This window comes from Hevea brasiliensis, chromosome 1 (assembly GCF_030052815.1).
Source record: "Hevea brasiliensis isolate MT/VB/25A 57/8 chromosome 1, ASM3005281v1, whole genome shotgun sequence".
Lineage (NCBI taxonomy): Eukaryota > Viridiplantae > Streptophyta > Magnoliopsida > Malpighiales > Euphorbiaceae > Hevea > Hevea brasiliensis.
Window position 1 is genome coordinate 111,474,876 of NC_079493.1, and position 21,924 is coordinate 111,496,799.

The window sequence follows — 21,924 nt, forward strand, 5'->3', positions numbered from 1 at the left end:
TGGTTGTTCTTTATCAAGATCAAATCAAGTAGAAGGATTGGGGATTTGTTAGGAGACCCTCAAACTCAAGTTGGGGTGAAACGTTTGCCATGCATGCTTGAGGTGGTTGTATGTATACATGAATGGATTAGATGCACAATAACCATTGATCAAAATAGGTGCAATTTGTTGTCACATTGCTACCATTATGGTGGCCATACATTAATAATATATGCATCTTTTTTTTTTTTTTAATTTTTAATGGACGCTTACAATGAGTGAGAATGGACACATGAGCACAATCAAATCTCCACAAAGATTAACTCTATATTAAAAAAAAAAAATTGTTTCATGTCTATTTTACAATGTAATTTGTGAAATGGAGATGGGCGCCAATGCTTGTAGGACCGAAGAAATATGTTGTGGGTCAAAAGTTATTACATTATAATTGTTGTGGGTCAAAAAGTGATTACATGATAAAGTATATTCAACATGGATCCCAGAGGGAAAGGATGAATTCTTTTTGCTCTTTAGCGAATGCTTCTGGTGAGATATTTCTAACTGAATGATTATTATATTGTGCACCAGTACCACTGTCCTTGCCACATGAAGTATCTTTGTTAAGAGCATGAAAAGTTTAGACTGGGTCATTGTGTGTATTGATCTTAAGAACTGGTTTGTGCTGTTTGATATTATCTTATTGGTATATTTTTAACATTGTTATCATCAATCACCATTCTTCCCAACCCTAATACCAGCCTTCCCTTGTTAAATTCAGGTTCTTCTTTGTATTTTTGGTTATTAGCTATCCTCTAAGAATTTCATATCACAATAGTAGTGATAATTTTCTTTTGCTAATAAGTAAGAATATTCTCTTCTGAGCACAACACTGCAATATGAATCATGGGACCTGTTTTGCTTCCTTGCAGGATATAGGAATAAATATCATAGATGTACAGTTCCTGTAAGGGCCCAGGACGGGGGCAAAGTTTTACCTTGGTCTTTGATGCAGGGCTGTCTGTGGCATCATTAGTGACTTCGGTCGAACTTCTCAGATTGCATCAATTGCCTTTTTTTCCATTAAAACATTATTAAGGAGCCCAACTGGAAAGAGTTGCTGGCTCTGATATGTTTGCATACCCCACAAACATCTAATTTACTGTAAGCTGAAGAGCTGGAAGATTTTGAAAATCTGTTGACAAAAGCCGCGAGGCAAGCTGGAAGATGTTGAGAATCTGTTGACAAAAGCCGCGAGGCAATCTTCAATTATGTATGACGTCAGTCCATGTGGATTTGACATTGACAATGGGGAGTTTCAAGTATGACAATGAAAACTACTGATGGAAATGCACTGTGAATTATAGTAACAAACTTTTATTAATGTTATGGTGACGGATGCAATAGCAAGTGACATTTCGTGCTTTGCAAGGTGGTGTTGATGTAGCGGCAGAAAGAAAATTTTATGACTTCAGCATTAATGAGCTGAACAACTTCAGTTTACTGTTGGAAATGAAATCAAATTATTGTGGAATATGATTGAAATGATAACAGCACATCTGATCATTCTTAGATTGAAAATGAATCAAGCCGAACCAAATTTTGACTTGCTCAAGTTTGATTAACTAATATTGGTTTAAGCTTGAGCTTGAGTTTTAACATTAAGGTTCGTTCAAAATATGTTAAGTTCGAGCTCGATTTAAGCTCAGCTCATTGTAATTTTGTTTATTATATTAATGAGTCAAATTCGAGCTCGGCTTGTATCAAGTTCGATAAAATATTAAAACAAACTCAAACGCAAATTTAATAAGATTAAGCTCAGTTATAGTTCGATAAACTCGAGCTCGACTGTTATTATACCTATTTAACTCACTATTATTTTTATAATAAATTATTACATAAATCTATAGTCATAACAATAGAAAATAACAAGAAAAACAATTTAAAACACGTTACAAGTTATTTTAAAATAACATAAATTACAATATCATCATAATTTAAATAAAATTAATTATTTTTTATTTTTTCAATTTAAAACAATATAGTTTTAAATTAAAATTACGTAGTTTTAAAATTATATTATAAATTTTATGTAATTATAATTAAATTATTATTTTATTTTTCTAATGTTGTTTTGATAAAATGTATTACTTTTTATATCATTAATTAATTCATACCGTTAATAACTTTTATTAATTTTTTATATAAATATATTACAATACGAGTTTTTAACTATTTTTATATTTAATTTATTTAAATAAGTTTAGAAAGATTAAATATATTAAATTATTTAAGTTATCAAATTATATTTAGTGCTTTATATCTTTTACTAATACTCTATTTAAGATATGAACAAATTAATTTATATGCAATAAGTCGATAATTAATATTAAGTATAATAGTAATTATGAAAGGACATATTTAAGTTATATATATGGAAGATGAATTAGTGTTAAACTTAAACTTTAACCTTTTAAAAATTTATAGTTTTAAAGAAAGAAATATTATAAAAATAAATATTAAGAAAACGATAGTATATAGAGTAAAAATATATGGATAAATTAGTTAGTATTAATTGAAAAAAATATGTAAGAGACTGTAAAGTGAAAGAAAGTAATAATAATGGTTAGATATATTAGTATTAAACTTAGAGTTGGATCTTTTAAGTTCAAAGTATAGAGAGAAAGAAGAACAGAAAGATGAATTCATATTTTAAATCATACAACCACCACCAAAACTGGGTAATTAAGTTCTGATTTATTTAGTATTTTAATATAGATAAAATAGTTTAAAATAATTTTTACGTATTTAATATATATAATATTTTAAATTTATTTCTCATATAAATTTAACTTCATTTTTTATGAAAATTATATTTAAAATATAAATAATTATATTTTATAAATGCACTTTTTATTTTGATTATATCATAATCTTATATAATAATATAATATTTAATAATATACTATTTTATTATATTGGGATCATATATTTAATATTATGATTTTATTTTTATACAAATTAACTTTATTTAAAAAAATAAATTACAAGTAACTATATTTTATATATTGATTATATTATAATTTTAAATAATATATTTTTATATATTATTTTTAAAACAATCATAAATAAAATAAATATATTTATAATATTATAAATTACAATTATTAATATAAATATTTTTGTAGACAAGCTAGTTCACGAACTTATGAACAAGCCTTAAAAAAAGCCTATTTATGAACTTATTCATGAGCCTGTTTAATGAGATAAATTGCAAGCCTGTTCAATGAGCCAACTTGTAAGTCTGTTCAACGAGCCGACTCGTGAGCCTGTAAATGAGCCGAGCTTGAATTTAAACTCAAGCCAAATAATGTTAAGTTTGAGCTCGACTCGTTTATTAAACGAGCCTAAAATTCAAGCTCGAGCTCGACTTGTTTAGAAAATGAACTGAACCAAACCGAGCTTTTATCGAGCAAAATGTTACACTCATTTCATATAGGCATTTTAGGGTAGTTTTGCATCCATTTTGCCCTTATATTTTAATATATTTTATGTTTTTAGCTTTATTCTAGCTTATTTGTTAACTTTAGATACTTTATATTAGATTTTTGTAATTTTGTTATTTTTGATAAGATTTTGTGGCAAATCGAAGATCAATGAGTGCATTAGGAAATGATTTGAAGAAATTTGGAGTTCTTTAAGCATGGAGGAAAGTTGAAAAAAAATCAAGCCTTGAAAGAGCAAGTTAGCCGAAATTTGCTTGAAACTTTGCTTATAATGTTGTTTGGGTTATGTCATATAAGCTTAACCTTGCTCAACCTGAAAGTCAAGCACAGCTTAAATCCAACATATTCAATCTTTTACTTCGCAATCTGCCGAGAATTGCTTAAGATCCTGCTTAGGGTAAAGCGGCAATGCTTAAAGTGCAGCACAATTCAAGCTGGAAGTCAAGTATGAGCAGAAAAGTCTATTTTACTCTAAGTCTGCTGAGATTTGCTGAGGGTCTGCTTAACCTTAAGCAGACAGTGCAACCAGAGTCTGAAATTTACTAAGAAGCTGCTTAGGGTTAAGCAGTACCCTAAGCAGACTGCCAGAACATGAATAATGCTGCTGACTTAGATAATTTTACACCTCATTCCCTATCCACTCCTTGGCTCCTATTCACTTTTAGGGCAACTTTTTGGGACCATATAAATTCATCATTTCCTAGTTTTTGCTACAAGAGGAAAACGGGAAGAAACAAAAGGAAAGAAAATATAAATAGAGAGAGGAGGAGGACGCCATTTTTCTGAGGAGGGGCTGCTGCAACCATCTTTTGGAGCTCTAGAAATTAGAGTTTTGGGTTCTTCTACCTAGGTTTTTCTATTTTTAGTCCTCTTATCATGTTTTTCTTTACTTTTCCATCAATCTTTCTTGTAAATACCAACATGAGTGAGTAGACTCTTTGGATTTCAGAGTTGGGGAAACATATTTTAGATTAATTTGTGGATTTAGATTGATTATTTCCATATTTTATATAAATATGAGTTTTGATTCCTTCCTTGTGTGCTTGATTTACTTGCCTAATGTTGGTGCCCATTGGGTATTGTGTTAATCTTTGATTGAATGATCGAAAGGTGAAAGTCATTGATAGATAATCAAGGATTGAAACTTAAAATTACCTAAATTTAGAAATAAGCTAGGGTTTTAAGAGGAATTAATGATTGGTTACAAAACTTAATGGGTTTTAAAGTAATCAAATAACATACGAAAGTAGGTTTGGTTATTTTAGAACACACTTTGGTTTGCTTGAAAAAGATATCAAAGGAATTAAGAATTAATCACCTTCAAACTTTATTTTCCCTTAAAATTGTTGGAAAACCCAAGACAAATCCCAATTAATTTATGCATAAACCTCCAACTCTGGAATCACTTTTAGCATAATTAGACTTTGATTTAAATTACTCGTTATTAATTTAGTTCAATTGCATCTAGATTTAGAATTTATTTGCTTGCTCTTTACCCATTCTAATTAGATTAATCAATTTACTTTGCTCATACATTTACCATTTATTCACCAATCATTAGCCCAAATAATCGCTTCATTCATAGTTTAGTACTTAAACGACAAATCCTCATGGGAACGATACTTGATTCATCACTCTTTTACTTGAGATGACCTGTATACTTGCGAATACGCCCATCAAGTTTTTGGCGCCGTTGTCGGGGACTTGATTTTTGTTTGATATTGAACGATTGTTTGTTTGGTTAATTTGGGCATTTTATTTTATTTTTAATTTATTTTACCATTTTACTTTGAGAATTTGTTTATTTTGTTTTTTAGGTACTTTATTTTATGAGAAGGACAAAAAGTAAAGAACTCAATTTATTCTTTGATCCAGAAATAGAAAAGACAGCAAGAGCTTTAAGAGCAGAATCTAAAAGGAAAAAAGCTGAATTTAAAGCTCAACAACAACAAGAAAGAGCACAAGAGCAAGAGCAATTACAAGAAGAAATGGCCAACAATAATAACAACTACTCTGTGAAGGATCACGCCTATCCTAACATTGGGGATTTCATGCCAAGTATCACAAGACCAAGAGTAGAAGCTAATAACTTTGAATTGAAGCCTGCACTCTGTTAGATGGTACAACAATCACAATTTGGGGGAAGTCCAAGTGAGAGTTCACATGTGCATCTAGCACACTTTCTTGAGATCAGTGATATGTTGAAGATAAATGGAGTTTCTGATGATGCAATTCGACTCAGATTATTCCCCTTCTCTTTGAAGGACCGAGCTAGAGAGTGGTTACATTCTTTTCCATCGGGTTCTATCACAACATGGGATGAACTTTCTCAAGCATTTTTAGCTCAATATTTTCCATCAAGCAAGACAGCTAAGCTAAAAAATGAGCTAATTTCTTTCAAACCTAGAGATGATGAGAGCTTAAATGAAGCATGGGAGAGGTATAAGGATTTGCAAAGGAGATGTCCACATCATGGGATTCCTAAGTGGATGCTTGTTCAACACTTTTATAATGGAGTTTCACCAGCTATTAGAAGTACAATTGATGCATCTTCTGGAGGTGATCTTATGAAAAAATCTGAGGATGAAGCTTTTTCTGCTCTTGATAAAATTGCTTATAACAACTACCAATGGAGTTGTGAGAGGAATGAGATCAAGAAACCAGCTGGTATGTTTGAGCTTGATGCCATGAATATGATTAATGCTAAGTTTGATGCTTTGACAAGGAAAATGGATAAGCTAAGCATGAAAGTAGATTCTTTAGCTAAAGGTTCTAATAATTCAATAGAAGTTGGAGCTACAAACATCAATTGTGCAACTGATTTTTCTGCACTTAGTCAAGATTTTTCAAGTGAGCAAGTGGATTATGTAGGGAACTACAATCAAAGACCAGGTGGTAACCCATTTTCTGCAACTTATGATCCAGCATGGAGAAACCACCCCAATTTCTCTTTGGGAGGTAGAGAAGGACAACACCAAAATTTTCAGCAACCTTTTGGGTATCAACAATATTAGAATTTTTAGCAGAATAGAGGTCCTCCTCCTGGAATTCCTAAACCTCAAAATGCACATGCTCCACCTCTACCACAACAAGCACAACCAGACAAAACAGCTAGATTGGAAGCTATGATTGAGACTCTACATGTGAGCCACCAAAGTCAACAAGATATGATTTCTCAATTAGCATCTAAAGTAGATCAAATGGCAACAGACAACAAGATGTTAGAGAATCAAATAGCTCAACAAGCTAGCTCTTCAAACAACAAAGCATTTGGGAAGCTCCCAAGCCAACCAAAAAATTCAAGGGAGCATTGCAAGGTTATTACATTGAGAAGTGGAAAAATATTAGAGAGTGGAGATAAAAAGATTGAAGAGAAAATTGAAGAAGAGAAAAACAGAGAAGGAGATGAAAAAACTAAAGTTGAAGTTAGAATTGAAGCTGAGAAAGAGAGTTCAGTGGAAGAAAAAGAAAGTAAAGAGGGAGAGAGAGTAAAGAGGAAGAACCTAAATATGTAGCCCCTAAAGCCTACATGCCACCTTTACCATTCCCACAAAGGTTCCAGAAAGTAAAATTGGATAAACAATTTGGGAAGTTTTTGGAGGTACTGAAATCTTTCCATGTGACTATTCCTTTCACTGATGCCTTAGCACAAATGCCTTCATATGCTAAATTTTTGAAGGAGATTCTGTCTAACAAGAAGAAGTTGAAAGAATTTGAGACTGTAGCTCTCACAGAAGAAAGCAGTGCTATTTTGCAAAATAAGCTTCCACCCAAACTGAAAGATCCTGGTAGTTTTTTCATACCATGTCACATTGGGGATATCAGTATAGATAAGGCTTTATGTGATCTTGGAGCCAGTGTTATTCTAATGCCATTGTCTATCTATGAGAAAATGAAGATTGGAGAAATAAAACCTACCACCATTTCACTACAGTTAGCAGATAGTTCTATTAAATTTCCAATTAGGGTGATTGAGAATGTTCCTCTGAAAGTTGAAAAATTTTTCATACCAGTAGATTTTGTAGTATTGGAGATGGAGGAGGATGTACACATTCCTATTATTCTTGGTAGACCTTTCCTTGCTACTGCTGGAGCTGTGATTGATGTAAAAAATGGAAGGCTTACATTAGAAGTTAGGGAAGAAAAAGTTGAATTTAATTTGTTTCAAGCAATGAAGAAGAAAGATGATTCAAATTCATGCTTGAGAATTGATGTGATAGATGAAGTGGTCAGAGAAGTGCTCAAAAAGCAATATCCTGAAGATCCCTTAGAAGCTTGTTTGGTTTACAATGTCAAAAAAGGGGATGAGATTAAAGAAGCTGCAGAATATGCTAAAATCTTGGAAGGAAATCCACCTTTGCTATGGCTAGTATTGAGAAGATTAGAGATTTGAAGCAAGATACAACTTCATCATCAATGCTTGAAAAAAGTGAAGCACCGAAGGTAGAGTTGAAACCTCTTCCAACAAATCTCAGGTATGTTTTTCTTGGTCAAAATTCTACATATCCTGTGATTGTTAGTGCTAAACTGAATGATTGTGAAGTAGAAAAATTATTAAGAGTTCTTAGAAAGCATAGAAGGATAATTGGTTATACCATTGATGATATTAAAGGAATACATCCTTCTATGTGCATGCATAGAATTTTGTTGGAAAATAATCATAAAGCCTCTAGAGAGTCACATAGGAATTGAATCCAAACATGAAAGAGGTTGTGAAAAAGGAAATCTTGAAATTGCTTGATGCATGTATCATTTACCTTGTTTCTGATAGCAATTGGGTAAGTCCAATTCATGTTGTACCCAAAAAAGGGGGCATCACAGTAGTGAAAAATGAAAATGATGAACTAATACCTACAAGGACTCTAACTGGATGGAGAATGTGTATAGACTATAGGAAGCTGAATAATGTAACTAGAAAGGACCATTGTCCATTATCATTTATAGATCAGATGCTTGAGAGATTAGCTCATCATTCTTATTTCTGCTATTTGAATGGCTATTCAAGGTTATTTCAGATCCCTATTCACCTGAATGATCAGGACGAAACCACCTTCACATGTCCCTATGGTACCTTTGCATATCGAAGGATGCCATTTGGACTATGTAATGCCCCAGCTACATTCCAAAAATGTATGATGTCCATATTTTCTGACATGATTGAGGATATTATGGAAGTGTTCATGGATGATTTTTCTGTGTATGGTAAATCTTTCGATGAATGCTTATCTAACTTGTCTAAAGTTTTGCAGAGATGTGAAGAGTTTAATTTAGTTTTGAATTGAGAAAAGTGTCATTTTATGGTACAAGAAGGAATTGTTTTGGGACATCTTATGTCAAACAGGGGTATTGAGGTGGACAAAGCAAAGGTAGAAATTATTGAGAAAATGCCACCTCGACATCTATGAAGGGAGTGAGGAGTTTCCTGGGGTGTGCTAGATTTTACAGGAGATTCATCAAGGATTTTTCTAAAATTTCTAAACCTCTTACCAATTTATTGAGTAAAGATGTGGAATTTCATTTTGATACTGATTGTATGAATGCTTTTTGCAGGATAAAGGAAGATTTGATATCTGCTCCTATTATGCAGCCAACCGATTGGTCATTACCTTTTGAGTTGATGTGCGATGCTAGCGATTATGCCATTGGGGCTGTTTTGGGACAAAGGAGAGATAAGAAGGTGTATGCATTATATTATGTAAGTAGGACCTTAAATGATGCTCAAATAAATTACTGTACTATAGAGAAAGAGTTTTTGGCAGTGGTATTCACAGTAGATAAATTCAAGTCCTATCTTGTGGGGTCTAAGGTAATAGTGTACACAGATCATGCAGCTATCAAGTATCTCCTTCAGAAAAAAAGAGGCCAAACCTAGGTTGATAAGGTGGGTACTACTCCTTCAAGAGTTTGACTTGGAAATTAAGGATAAGAAAGGAGTAGAAAATGTAGTAGCAGATCATTTATCTAGATTGAGGCAAGAACAAGGAGATAATTTGGGGAAAGAGCTTCTAATAGATTATTATTTTCCTGATGAGCAGCTGTTAGTAATCATGAGTGCAAAAATCCCTTGGTACGCAGATTTCATGAACTATTTGGTGTGTGGAATCCTTCCACCTGATCTAACATGGCAGCAAAAGAAGAAATTTCTTTTTCGATGTGAGGGATTATGATTGGGAAGAGCCGTTTTTGTTTAAGAGATGTGGAGATAGGTTGATTAGAAGATGTTTAGCTGATGAGGAGATATGGAATGTTATTAGAGATTGCCATTCTTCACTTTATGGGGGTCATATGAGTGTTACAAAGACTGCAGAAAAAGTTCTTCAAGCAGGATTCTTTTGGCCACATATGTTTAGAGATGTGAGAAAGTTTGAAAATGCATGTGATATGTAATACCCCTATTTACATAGCCTGGTACATTTTACTGTTTCGGTGACTGGTGTCGGTCCGGACAATTAAGAGAATTAGAACCACGTCTAAGAAACCTAGTTAAGCCCTGAACACAAATAATTAGTTCTTGCCAAATAGTTAAGTATAAAGAAGAAAAACAGAACACAAAAAGTTAAATGAGCCAGGAGTCACAGCGATGGGTGACCTTCTCGGGAATAACTGCGAGGTCAGTCTAAACTCAAATTTCGAACCATAAAATGTGACGCTACGGTCCTTAGGACCATTGCGAACACAGTGGAAAAGAGAAAATCACGAAAAAGAATTGTTAAGCAGGTCAAATAATTAGGTCAAGGATCCAGAAGAAATATTGAATTACTTGCAAACCGAATTGAACCAGCGAGGGGCAATTGGGTCAATTCACCCCTAAAGCTGACACTTGACCTAACTTTTCAATAAAATTGGAGAAAAGAAAATTTCGGGATCAAGAATTAAATTAAAGAAGTAAATGGAAAAGAAATGAAAAAGGAATGAAAAATCCAAAAAAAAAAATCAAAAAGTTATGACATCATGCATGACATAAGCATGATGTAATAAATCTAATATTTAAAAAATTGAAAATTATGGGATAATTATCTATTAAAAGAGAATAAAATAACAAAAAGAAAACAAAAAAAAATTTCACTTCTCCTTCCATTTCCGTCACCCCTTTCTCTCTCATTTCTCTCATTCCTTTCCACCATTAACACCCATCTCAAGCTTTCAAAAGCTTGATTTTATTCTATAAACTCCCTAACTCCTTTAAGTAAATCTTGTTCTTGGATCTTGACAAGCATCTTGTGAATAAAAAGGAAGAGGAAAGTGGAGAATTGAAGAATTAGGTAATTCACAAATTGAGGTAAGTATAACTTTAAGCTTAGATTTTTATCAAATGCATGAATTTAAGTTTAAATGTGATGAAATTTCATTAGAAATAAAGAAAACTATGCTTGAATAATGGGAGTGAGAATTTGGCAGCCATGGAGTTAGGAGATGTTGAAGTGTTTTAGTTCAATTAATTATGTATATAAGCTTGATTAAGCATGTAAAGATGATTAGAACATTTTAATTGTATGAATTATGAAGAATTTAGAAAATTAGGGTTCTTGACTTAGGGTTTGAGAGAAAAAAATTGAAGAAAAATTTGAAAATTAGCCAAATGATGTTATTGACCTTATTTGAGTTGAGAAATGGTCAATTGTGACCATTTGTTATGTGTATGAATTATTGGAAACAAGTTTAAATTTGGATTGGTGAGGGTCAATCTGCAGGCAGCATGACCTAAGTCCTTTTCAGGGATCAAAACTGAAAATTTACTAATCCAATTAGTGTGAGGCCAATTAGAATGAAACTAGACACAAAATGACACATTTTTCATTTAGAAATCATGCCCAGAAAGTGACCATAACTTAGTGAACAATTATGTTAAATCTGAAATTGGCAAACTGACCTGTACAAAAATAACCAAATGAATAGTAGTTACGTAAATGACCATAACTTGGTCTAGGAATGTCTAACTGACCTAAATTTTTACCAGTAGAAAGCTGAGACATAGCCCTACAACTTTCGTGAAGAAAACAAACCCAAATTTTGACTATAACCTGTTTGAAAATCCATCTACAGTCAACCACAAAAATTGCCAAAATCTAGAATTTGCCCATAATTCTGGGTAACACCCAATCCGGCCAGCCATGTCCAAATGGCTATAACTTGGGCTACAAAACTCCAAATGGAGTGATTCAAAAAGGAAAATAAAGCTAAGACAATAAGGAACAACTTCTATGAAGAAAACTTAGCCAAATTATCACAGCAACATGACTAATGGAGCAGTGCAAAATTGAACACTAAAACTGAAAATTTGAAATTTGTGCCTAGGAGACTTGAAGTTTGAGGAAACAACTAAAACCAACAAATTGGATAACCAAAATGTGGTATGTGGGTAAAATTGGAATTCCCATACCTATTAAGCATTAAAAAGTCAACAAATTGACTTGAATAGTATCATGAATAGTAACCTCAAAATATAATTTTTAAAGAACATCAAGTTAAGTATATTAAAGTTAGATATAAATAGATTTGAAATTATTTTTGGACTTATGATAATTTATGGTACTGAAACACTGTAAAATTGTGTGTTTCAGTTGAAAAGAATATCGGAAAAGAACCTGAAGCATCGAGTCAAGGCCAAGAGGCGACTAGCTTAAGGTTTGTGCACAACATCAATATTCTTTAAAATTCATTTACAAAGTGCATGAAATGAATTACTTATATTGCAAAATGTGTATTATGCTTTTGACTTAAATTGTTGAAAGTTTACTTGTATGTAGTTGAAATGGCAATAAATGTTTAGTAAATGGTTAATATAGTTTTGAAACCACAGTGTTATGACCATATATTTGAATACCTCACTAGCATGATTAGTGGGAAGAAATAGTTTCGAATTTTGATTCCCTCACTGGCTGAAGTGTTGAGGTGTGTGCCAGTAGAGAAAGAAATTGAATGGATACCCATATATTTGAGCTAGCTAGCCTTGTGATTTCTCATAAGCCTCTGGCTATTGAGATTAATATGTTTCGAATGACATGATATAACTGTGTGTTTTTATGAAATTGATTTGAGAATTCCTGAATGAGATATTTGGACTAAAAATTTATAAATCATGTTTTGTATCTGTTTTTCATGTTCAGTTCAATATTTCAATAAATGTGATTTGAATTATGCATAAACTGTTATTTTTAGTATGTTGTCACTGAGTCATAGTACTCAGCGATGGCTATTATTGCTGTCGCAGATATAGAGACTAGAGGAGCAGCAGAGTGAGCTGTTGAAGATCTTGGAGCTACACCCCCTGTAGTTCTGTCGGGTATATTTTATACCCTGTTTGTAATATTTATTTTGATGTATGTAAAAGTATGTATATGTAATAACTGATCATGAGCAGTTGTATAGAGTTTGTAATAATAGTATTTTGGATTTGTAAATGTAAAGTTTGGTTGATTAATGTAAAGTGAATTTATTATAATGAAATATGAATAGAATTATTGAGTACTGTTTTTTATGACAATTGAATTGAGAAATAATATTGAATTGTGTTGAGGTAGTAGTGAGTTTGATGAAAAAGAATCATTGGAAGTGTTTTTACAGGTTTTTTAAAACTGTTTTCTTAAAATACAGACGACACTCTGCTGAAATTTTTTCAAAATTTGTAAACAAATAAAAATGAACAAAAATTCTAACTAGTTTTCAAACTCTAATTAAATGTTTTTAATACCTATTAGAAAATGCTCACCACTTCCAAAAAGTAAGAAAATTATTTTAAAATATCTTGTAGGGTACTTAATGAGTTATCGGTAGGTGAAGTTTGGTAGTTCATTAGGTATTCTACGGGATCATGTTATGCCTTACAGAGGGGTAAGGTGTGACATGATAGGTGTCAAAGGATGGGTAATATCTCAAAAAGAGATGAAATGCCCCTCCAAAACATATTAGAAGTGGAACTATTTGATGTGTGGGGCATTGATTTTATGGGACCCTTTCCATCATCCTTTGGACACAAGTACATTTTAGTTGGGGTAGATTATGTGAGCTATACCATCTCTAACTAATGATGTTAGAGTTGTGATCAAATTCCTTAAGAAGTTCATTTTTACAAGATTTAGAACACCACGTGCGATTATAAGTGATGGAGGTTCTCATTTTTGCAACCATCAATTTGAGAGATTATTACAAAAATATGGAGTAAAGCACAAGGTTGCAACACCCTACCATCCACAAACTAGTGGTCAAGTGGAGATCTCAAATAGAGAGTTGAAAAGAATTCTTGAGAAAATAGTGAATAGTTCAAGGAAAGATTGGTCACTAAAGTTAGATGATGCTCTTTGGGCCTATAGGATAGCTTTTAAAACTCCCATTGGCACCACCCCTTTTAGATTGGTTTATGGAAAAGCTTGTCATTTACCTTTGGAGTTGGAGCATAGAGCATATTGGGCCATAAGGACACTGAATTTTGATTTAAAAACTACAGGAGAAAAAAGAATGCTGCAATTGAATGAACTTGAGGAACTTAGATTGGATGCTTATGAAAATACCAAGCTTTACAAGGAAAGAACTAAGAGATGGCATGATAAGCATATTAGGAGGAAAGAATTTCAAGAAGGGGATGTTGTTCTCTTATATAATTCTAGGTTAAGGTTATTTCTCAGAAAATTGAAGTCAAGATGGTCAGGGCCTTACACTGTTACAAAGGTATATCCCTATGGAGCTATGGAGATAGGGAATGAAACCTCAGGTACTTTCAAAGTTAATGGGTAGAGATTAAAGCATTATATTATTGGAGAACCCACACAAAAGGTTATAGAGGTTTCATGGCTTAGTTCCCCAACTGGGGATATTTAGTTGATTTGGAGTGGAAGGTCAAGCTTAAGACCTTAAACAAGCGCTTCTTAGGAGGCAACCCAAGCGTATCCTTTTATAGTTTTATTAATTTTCCATTTCATTTCATTTTCAGTTTTTACCCTCATTAAACTCAAAAGTGACATTTGTTTATCTTTCATAGGTCATTCATGAAGATTGGGCAAATTGAGACTTGTAGCAAAAAGAAAGAATTGAGAGGGAGCAAGTATAAAGAAAATTTTTGCATTTTATCCAGTCCTTGTGAATAGTAACACTTTTAAACTTGTGCTAAATTACTGATATTGAAACCTACTTGATATCACATGTTTGATTTTGTGTCTTGTGTAAATTCTATGAAATGCAACTTAAATGAGGATCAATTTTGATATTTAGGATTGATGTGAGCTTTATTAAAGTGCGAAAATAGTGTTTGTTAAGTTTAACCTTTTAGTGTATATATAGTTTTTGTAGTTAGTTAGAATTTGCATGTTTTTGTTTGAGTTACTGTTTATGTTACTGTTCACACTACTATTCATGCTGCTTAAGAAGTCAATTTCTATATCTTTTCTGTAATTTTTGAATGCTTGGAACTTGTCTCAAATGCTATTGAAATGTGCTTTGGGTATAAACTTAGAAATAAGACTATTGCAAAAGGGTGATCCCAATCCATGCCTAATTTGATCTATTTGCCTTTAAATTTCCCCATGATTGTATTATATTTGATAAGTTTATGAGAGATGATGAGCTTAAATTCTTCAATTTTGTGGTGTTAATGTGTATTTGGTAATTGCTGAGGGTCATAATAGCATTCCATAGCATTTGCACTGTTTTTGGTAAGTAAAATCACAATTTTTCCCAAAACCTGCCGGAATTTACTAATGATGTTGCTTACCCTAAGCAGTACCCTTTGCAAATTCTACTTAACCCTAAGCAAATTTCTGCTTAACCCTAAGCAACACCAGAATCTTTAGTTCAACAATGGCTATGTTGCTTACCTTAAGCTATACCCTTTGCAATACATGCTTAACCCTAAGCATAAACCCAAGTTACCAATTGTCTGTCCTACATTTTAAAAAGTCTCAAATTTCTACTACTTTTATTCCACTCTCACTCCCGATAAACCAAAGCACTCTCCCACTCCCTCCACCATTTTTTTCGGCCATTCTTGGAAAGTTAAAGAGATTATTTCTCTTTATTAAATGGTGAGAACCAAGATGTGGTCTACCCACAAACCTAGAAAATCCAAACACTCTGCTAAATCGAAAATGGCTACTCCATCTTCACCTTCTGCTAACCTTAACCCCAATCCCAGTCCGTTGCCGCCATCCCAGTCACCACCGCAAACTCCACCACTACCTTAATTGCCTCCACCATCTTCGCCACCACTACCCCAAAACCAAACATCGACCCTCATCCCGCCAACCCCCCTCACACCATAAAATGAAGCCCAAAATGAAACACCCATTTTTGAAACCCAGATTCAAGAACTGATGCCTGAACCCGCGCCAACTCAAGCCAAATCTAAAGCTAAAACCAAAATGACTACGGGTAGACCCAAAAAAGCCCCTGTTGGAAAAAGAAAAGGGAACCTCTCTGTTTCTTTGGACTTCAACTCTTCACCTAAGGTTTCCTCCAAACCAGTCAGTTAAAGAACTAGGTCATCATTGTCAATTTCATCACCAGTGGCTCCAATCCCTGTATTTCAGTCACCTTTAGCCTCTCCCCAGCCTACCAGTGCTCCAGCAGCACCTTCGACATTTGTCGATGACATAGAGGAGGTACTTTCTCCATTACCTTGGGCTTTTAAAGACATGAATATGAAAAATGCTCATGAGAGTTTAGCTTCTAAGCCCATTTTGGCAAACAAATATATGGATGAGTAGATTTTAAAAGAGTTAGGAATTTATAACTCTGTATTTGCTTATTTAGATGCTGTCAACTAGACTGAATTTGCTAGGATTAGTGAACCAGTGTATAAAGATTTGACTTTGGAGTTTTTGAGTTCCTTAAGGTTGAATTTCAAACCTACTGTCCCTGGGCATAAAGATGTAATCTGCTTTAGATGTGCTGGTATTGATAGGGAGTTAGACATGGGTTCTATGAGTGAAATTTTTGGTTTTCAGGATACTGGCTATAAGAGCATTGAGTGGCAACAAACCATCTATGATCCTATTAAGTTCTGGAAAGAAATTGAACCTTATGGGGGTTGTTATAGGCAAAGGACAATAAAAGCCACCAGGATAGTGGATCTTGTGTTAAAATAGCTCCATAAATTTATCTCTTACACTGTCTTAGGCAGAGGCCACAATAATAGCATTGTGGGTGCTGGAGATTTATTTTTCTTGTGGTGAATCAAGGAGGGAAAACCAGTTAGCACAGCCCATTTCCTAGCTACTCATTGGCACCAAACTGTCACAAGGCATACCACAGGTAGCATAGTTTTTGGAGGTTATATAACTGTCGTAGCCAATTCATTTGGCTTTGATGCTAGTTTACATAAGCTGCTGCCAGTGTCTGGTGAGTTCTTTTTAGACAGCACAATGTTGCTTCACATGGATTTTTGTGAGAAGGTAGGACATACTTATGTATTGTTACAGCAACATGCTGATGCTAGTGGGTCTACAGAACCAAGTGCTTTTGCACCAGCAGAACCTATGGCAAAACCTTAAGCAACCACTGCCCAACAATTTTTAGCAGATATTTTGTCTCTCCTAAGATCCTTAGAATCTAAAATAGCCAACTTCACTGCCCAACCATTTGCTCCCTCACCTGACACCACAAATATTCTTACAACCCTGAAGGGCTTATAAGTTAAAATTGATGTTCTGGGTCAGTAGCAGATCAACTAGAAGAAGAAGCTAGAAAAGAAGCTTAAAAAGAGATTTTCATCTCTTAAAAACAAGCAGCAGTAGCAGCAATTTCAAATGTTGGAGCTCTACAACAAATTGGGCCAATCTTTCAACAATTTATATCATTGGGGCCAAGACATGCTCTAACAAATGAAAGACCTCACAGAAAACTAGGAGACTGCTTCTGAAGCTTCAGATCACAATGAAACTACTGCAGAACCTGAAGTAGACCCTGATGCAGCAACAAAGCCTTGACAGCAATAGCAATAGCAGCAGTTTCTTTAGTTTAACAAGTTTCTATTTTTGTATTTGTTTCTGTGTTTGTTCCAGACTTTGGTTTCATTTTATCTTTTGTTTGTTAAACTTCAAACTTTGGTAACAGTTGTGATTTATCTTATTTCATGATTGTGCTCGCACTCACACATTTTCTTTAGCTTTGGTACACATTATCTTTGCATTTTCTTCTTTATTCAGTTCTAATTTTGTGGATATTAATGACTGGCACAGTTTACCTTCAGCCAAATCTGTTTAATTTCATCATGAGGTACTGACTCATTTGCAGTTCTTTCTAATTTTTTTAGCATGTTCCCAGTGCTTAAGATCTCGCCTAACCTTATGCAGATCTCGCTTAACCTTAAGCAACATCTTACACAACTTTTTAAGTATTGTAAATTCATACATTTATGATACTTTTTCATATTTTTCTCTCTAAAGCTTCATTGTTAATATCATTTTGAAATAATTTTGGAATTCTTGAGCTTATATTGATTTAATCCCCATTTGTATATATTTCATTAATTGATTAGTTCACACAATTTTGCCCATCTTTGCAATCATTTTAGACATTGAGGACAATGTTTCATTTGAGTTTGGAGGTGAGGGCAAAATTTTTACAAATTTTTAAAATTTTCTTTAAAATTTTCATTAATTTATTTATTGCATTTCATTCATTCATATATAGATAATCCATACACATATACATATACCACACACATGCTTATACTCATACACATATATTTGCATATAGTTTTCATATAGATTACACTTAGTTTTAATTTGATTTATGCATTCATTTTAGTATCATGCATGTCATAAAAATAAAATTTTTACCTTATCCTTAGAGGATTGAGAATTACTTTCAACTGCAATTAAGCTTACTTTTAGAAGGATTTGATGGATTGAAAGTTCTAGATAGGTGTAAAGTTATTAGATTCTTGCTTTAGTTTATATCTTCTTAGCCAAGGGCCACCCAATCAATTGCATTGACTTTGAGTGCCTAGAGAAAACTCTAGGGTTAGAAGTAGCTAATTGATGTCTTACTAATCCTAGAACAATCTTTCTAAACCTTTCAAGGCGAAATCATAGTATGCACTAGAAAAAAGAAATAATCTAGGCATTCTTTGAATTTTAAATCCATGTTTAGCCTTAGCCAACCTCACTTTAAAATTTCCCTTTGGAACCAATTTGAGCCTACATTTATCCCTCTTATTTCTTTGGAACCCTCATTAATGCCTAGCCATAAACCCAAACACTTACCTACCCTCCATGAGAATAATTCTTTGAGTGATAGATACACTTTAAAATAATAATAATAATAATAATAATAATAATAATAATAATAATAATAATAATAATAATAAAATGATTGAAAAAAATTTATAATAATTAGTTGGGAGAAGTGACTAAAGTAAAGAGGCTAGCAAATTCAACTATGGTATGTAAAGTAATTCACCACCCAAGTACACAAAGAAATGAGTTTGAGGGTGAATTGAAAGGGACAATTGTAATTTAGTCAATGTTATTTATGTAGTCCCTCTAAAAGCTTCAAAATTTTGTGCTAGCATTGGTGAATAGTTGTAAAGTCCCTTCTCCCATATGATTAAAAAAAGAAAAAAGAAAAAAGTGTGTCTTGATCTTTTAATAATTTGATTATTCTCATATTTTGTTACCTTTATCATTTCCTTGTTAGCCACATTATCACCCCCTTAGCACCATTACAACCCTTAAAAGTCATTTTGATCTTTTGATGGTGTTTTGCTACATTAGTGGAAATTGGAATAGGAGAATTGCCTATGGGGTTGGGATATTATTAATCCATTCAGTTACTTCCATTATTATTTGAGACACTTTAATTTATGGATTACTCTATAGTCTATTTAGGTATGATTATTCTTTGTGATTGATTGGTTTGGGTTTGATAATATGGACAATTGACTCAAGGCTAAGCGGTGATAACTTTGGTAAGGATTAAACTCTTTGTATCTTGAAAGTTGGTATATGGTTTGTTGGTGGCTAAAAGTAAGCTTGAGAGTTTGAATAATTAATTTTCATAAATTTAAGGTAAGGTACCCCAAATTGCATTAATTGTTTTTAATTTGCTTGAGGATAAACAAATGTTTGAGTTTAGGGGAATTTGTTACACTCATTTCATATAGGTATTTTAGGGTAGTTTTGCATCCTTTTTGCCCTTATATTTTAGTATATTTTATGTTTTTAGCTTTATTCTAGCTTATTTGTTAACTTTATATACTTTATATTTGATTTTTGTAATTTTGTTATTTTTGATAGGATTTTGTGGCAAATCGAAGATCAATGAGTGCATTAGGAAGTGATTTGAAGAAATTTGGAGTTCTTTAAGCCTGGAGGAAAGTTGAAAAAAAAATCAAGCCTTGAAAGAGCAAGTTAGCCAAAATTTGCTTGAAACTTTGCTTATAATATTGCTTGGGTTATGTCATATAAGCTTAACCTTAAGCCTGTTCAAGCTGAAAGTCAAGCACGGCTTAAATCCTACATATTCAATCTTTTACTCCACAATTTGCCGATAATTGCTTAAGATCCTGCTTAGAGTAAAGCGGCAGTGCTTAAAGTACAGCACAAGTCAAGCTGGAAGTCAAGTATGAGCAGAAAAGTCCATTTTACTCTAAGTCTGCCGGGATTTGCTGAGAGTCTACTTAACCTTAAGTAGACAGTGCAACTAGAGGCTGAAATTTGCTAAGAAGCTGCTTAGGGCTAAGCAGTACCCTAAGCAGACTGCCAGAACGTGAATAATGCTGCTGACTTGGATAATTTTATACCTCATTCCCTATCCACTCCTTGGCTCCTATTCACTTTTAGGGTAATTTTTGGGACCATATAAATTCATCATTTCCTAGTTTTTGCTACAAGAGGAAAACGAGAAGAAACAAAAGGAAAGAAAATATAAATAGAGAGAGGAGGAGGACGCCATTTTTCTGAGGAGGGGCTGCTGCAACCATCTTTTGGAGCTCCAGAAATCAGAGTTCTGGGTTCTTCTACCTGGGTTTTTCTATTTTTAGTCCTTTTATCATGTTTTTCTTTACTTTTTCATCAATCTTTCTTGTAAATACCAACATGAGTGAGTAGACTCTTTGAATTTCAGAGTTGGGGAAACATGTTTTAGATTAATTTGTGGATTTAGATTGGGTATTTCCATATTTTATATAAATATGAGTTTTGATTCCTTCCTTGTGTGTTTGATTTACTTGCCTAATGTTGGTACCCATTGGGTATTGTATTAATCTTTGATTGAAGGACCGAAAGGTGAAAGTCATTGATAAATAATCAAGGATTGAAACTTAAAATTACCTAGATTTAGAAATAAACTAGGGTTTTAAGAGGAATTAATGACTGGTTACAAAACTTAATGGGTTTTAAAGTAATCAAATAACATACGAAAGTAGGTTTGATTATTTTAGAATACACTTTGGTTTGCTTGAAAAAGATATCAAAGGAATTTCGAATTAATCACCTTCAAACTCTATTTTCCCTTTAATTGGAAAACCCAAGATAAATCCCAATTAATTTATGCATAAACCCCCAACTTTGGAATCACTTTTAGCATAATTAGACTTTGATTTAAATTACCTGTTATTAATTTAGTTCAATTGCATCTAGATTTAGAATTTATTTTCTTGCTCTTTACCCATTCCAATTAGATTAATCAATTTACTTTGCTCATTTACATTTACCATTTATTCACCAATTATTAGCCCAAATAATCGCTTCATTCATAGTTTGGTACTTGAACGACAAATCCTCGTGGGAACGATACTTGATTCATCACTCTATTACTTGAGACGACCTGTATACTTTGCGGATACACCCATAACAGAACCTCGAGTAGCTCATGAGTGGCTTGGCTCATTTACACCCCTAATCATTTTAGCTTATCTATGATGCTTTTCTTTTCCTCTTTTGGTTAATTGTTTGGCATAAGGTCTCCCATCTGAATTTGAATAAGATTAAAACCAAGTTGAAATCTCAAGTTCTATCCTATGATAGCATGTCTTTAGAATTTATCTATGAAAACTTGTGTCAAGGAATTTATAAAGATGATCCTAGGTGATGGGTATAAAATGTAAAAGAAATAATAGGGTCAGCACTTAACCAAAAAATTAAATTGACCTTTTTCAGTTTTTATATAGGTTTTTATGAGGTTTGATTATTTAGATTTAGTATGAATTTTATGATTAAAAAATTATATTAATTAAACCAATCTACACACACAAAATCAATAAATGAAATTGAATTAAATTATTTTGGTTTTGGTTTAATTTACTCTAGTTTGTTTAATGATTAGTTTAGTTCAATTATGCTAGTTTTTGAAAACCGAATCGAATACCCTTGGCCCTTAGGGGAATAAATAAATTGATCCGAGCAGAGTTTTGAAGAGCTAATAAGATTTAATCCTTTAAAATTTTTTAGAGCTTGAGCTAAACACTAATTGAATATCAATAAGTTCGAGATCTCCTTGTTTAAAAACA

General features: G+C 32.9%; 1 non-coding gene across 1 annotated transcript; it reads right to left on the minus strand.

Annotated features, from left to right (window-relative positions):
* Nucleotides 1-5,854: 5,854 nt before the first annotated feature.
* On the minus strand, nt 5,855-5,961 carry LOC131170231 (small nucleolar RNA R71). Its single transcript, XR_009141143.1, has one exon. It is a non-coding gene; the product is annotated as a small nucleolar RNA R71 (small nucleolar RNA).
* Between the last annotated feature and the right edge of the window lie 15,963 nt (nt 5,962-21,924).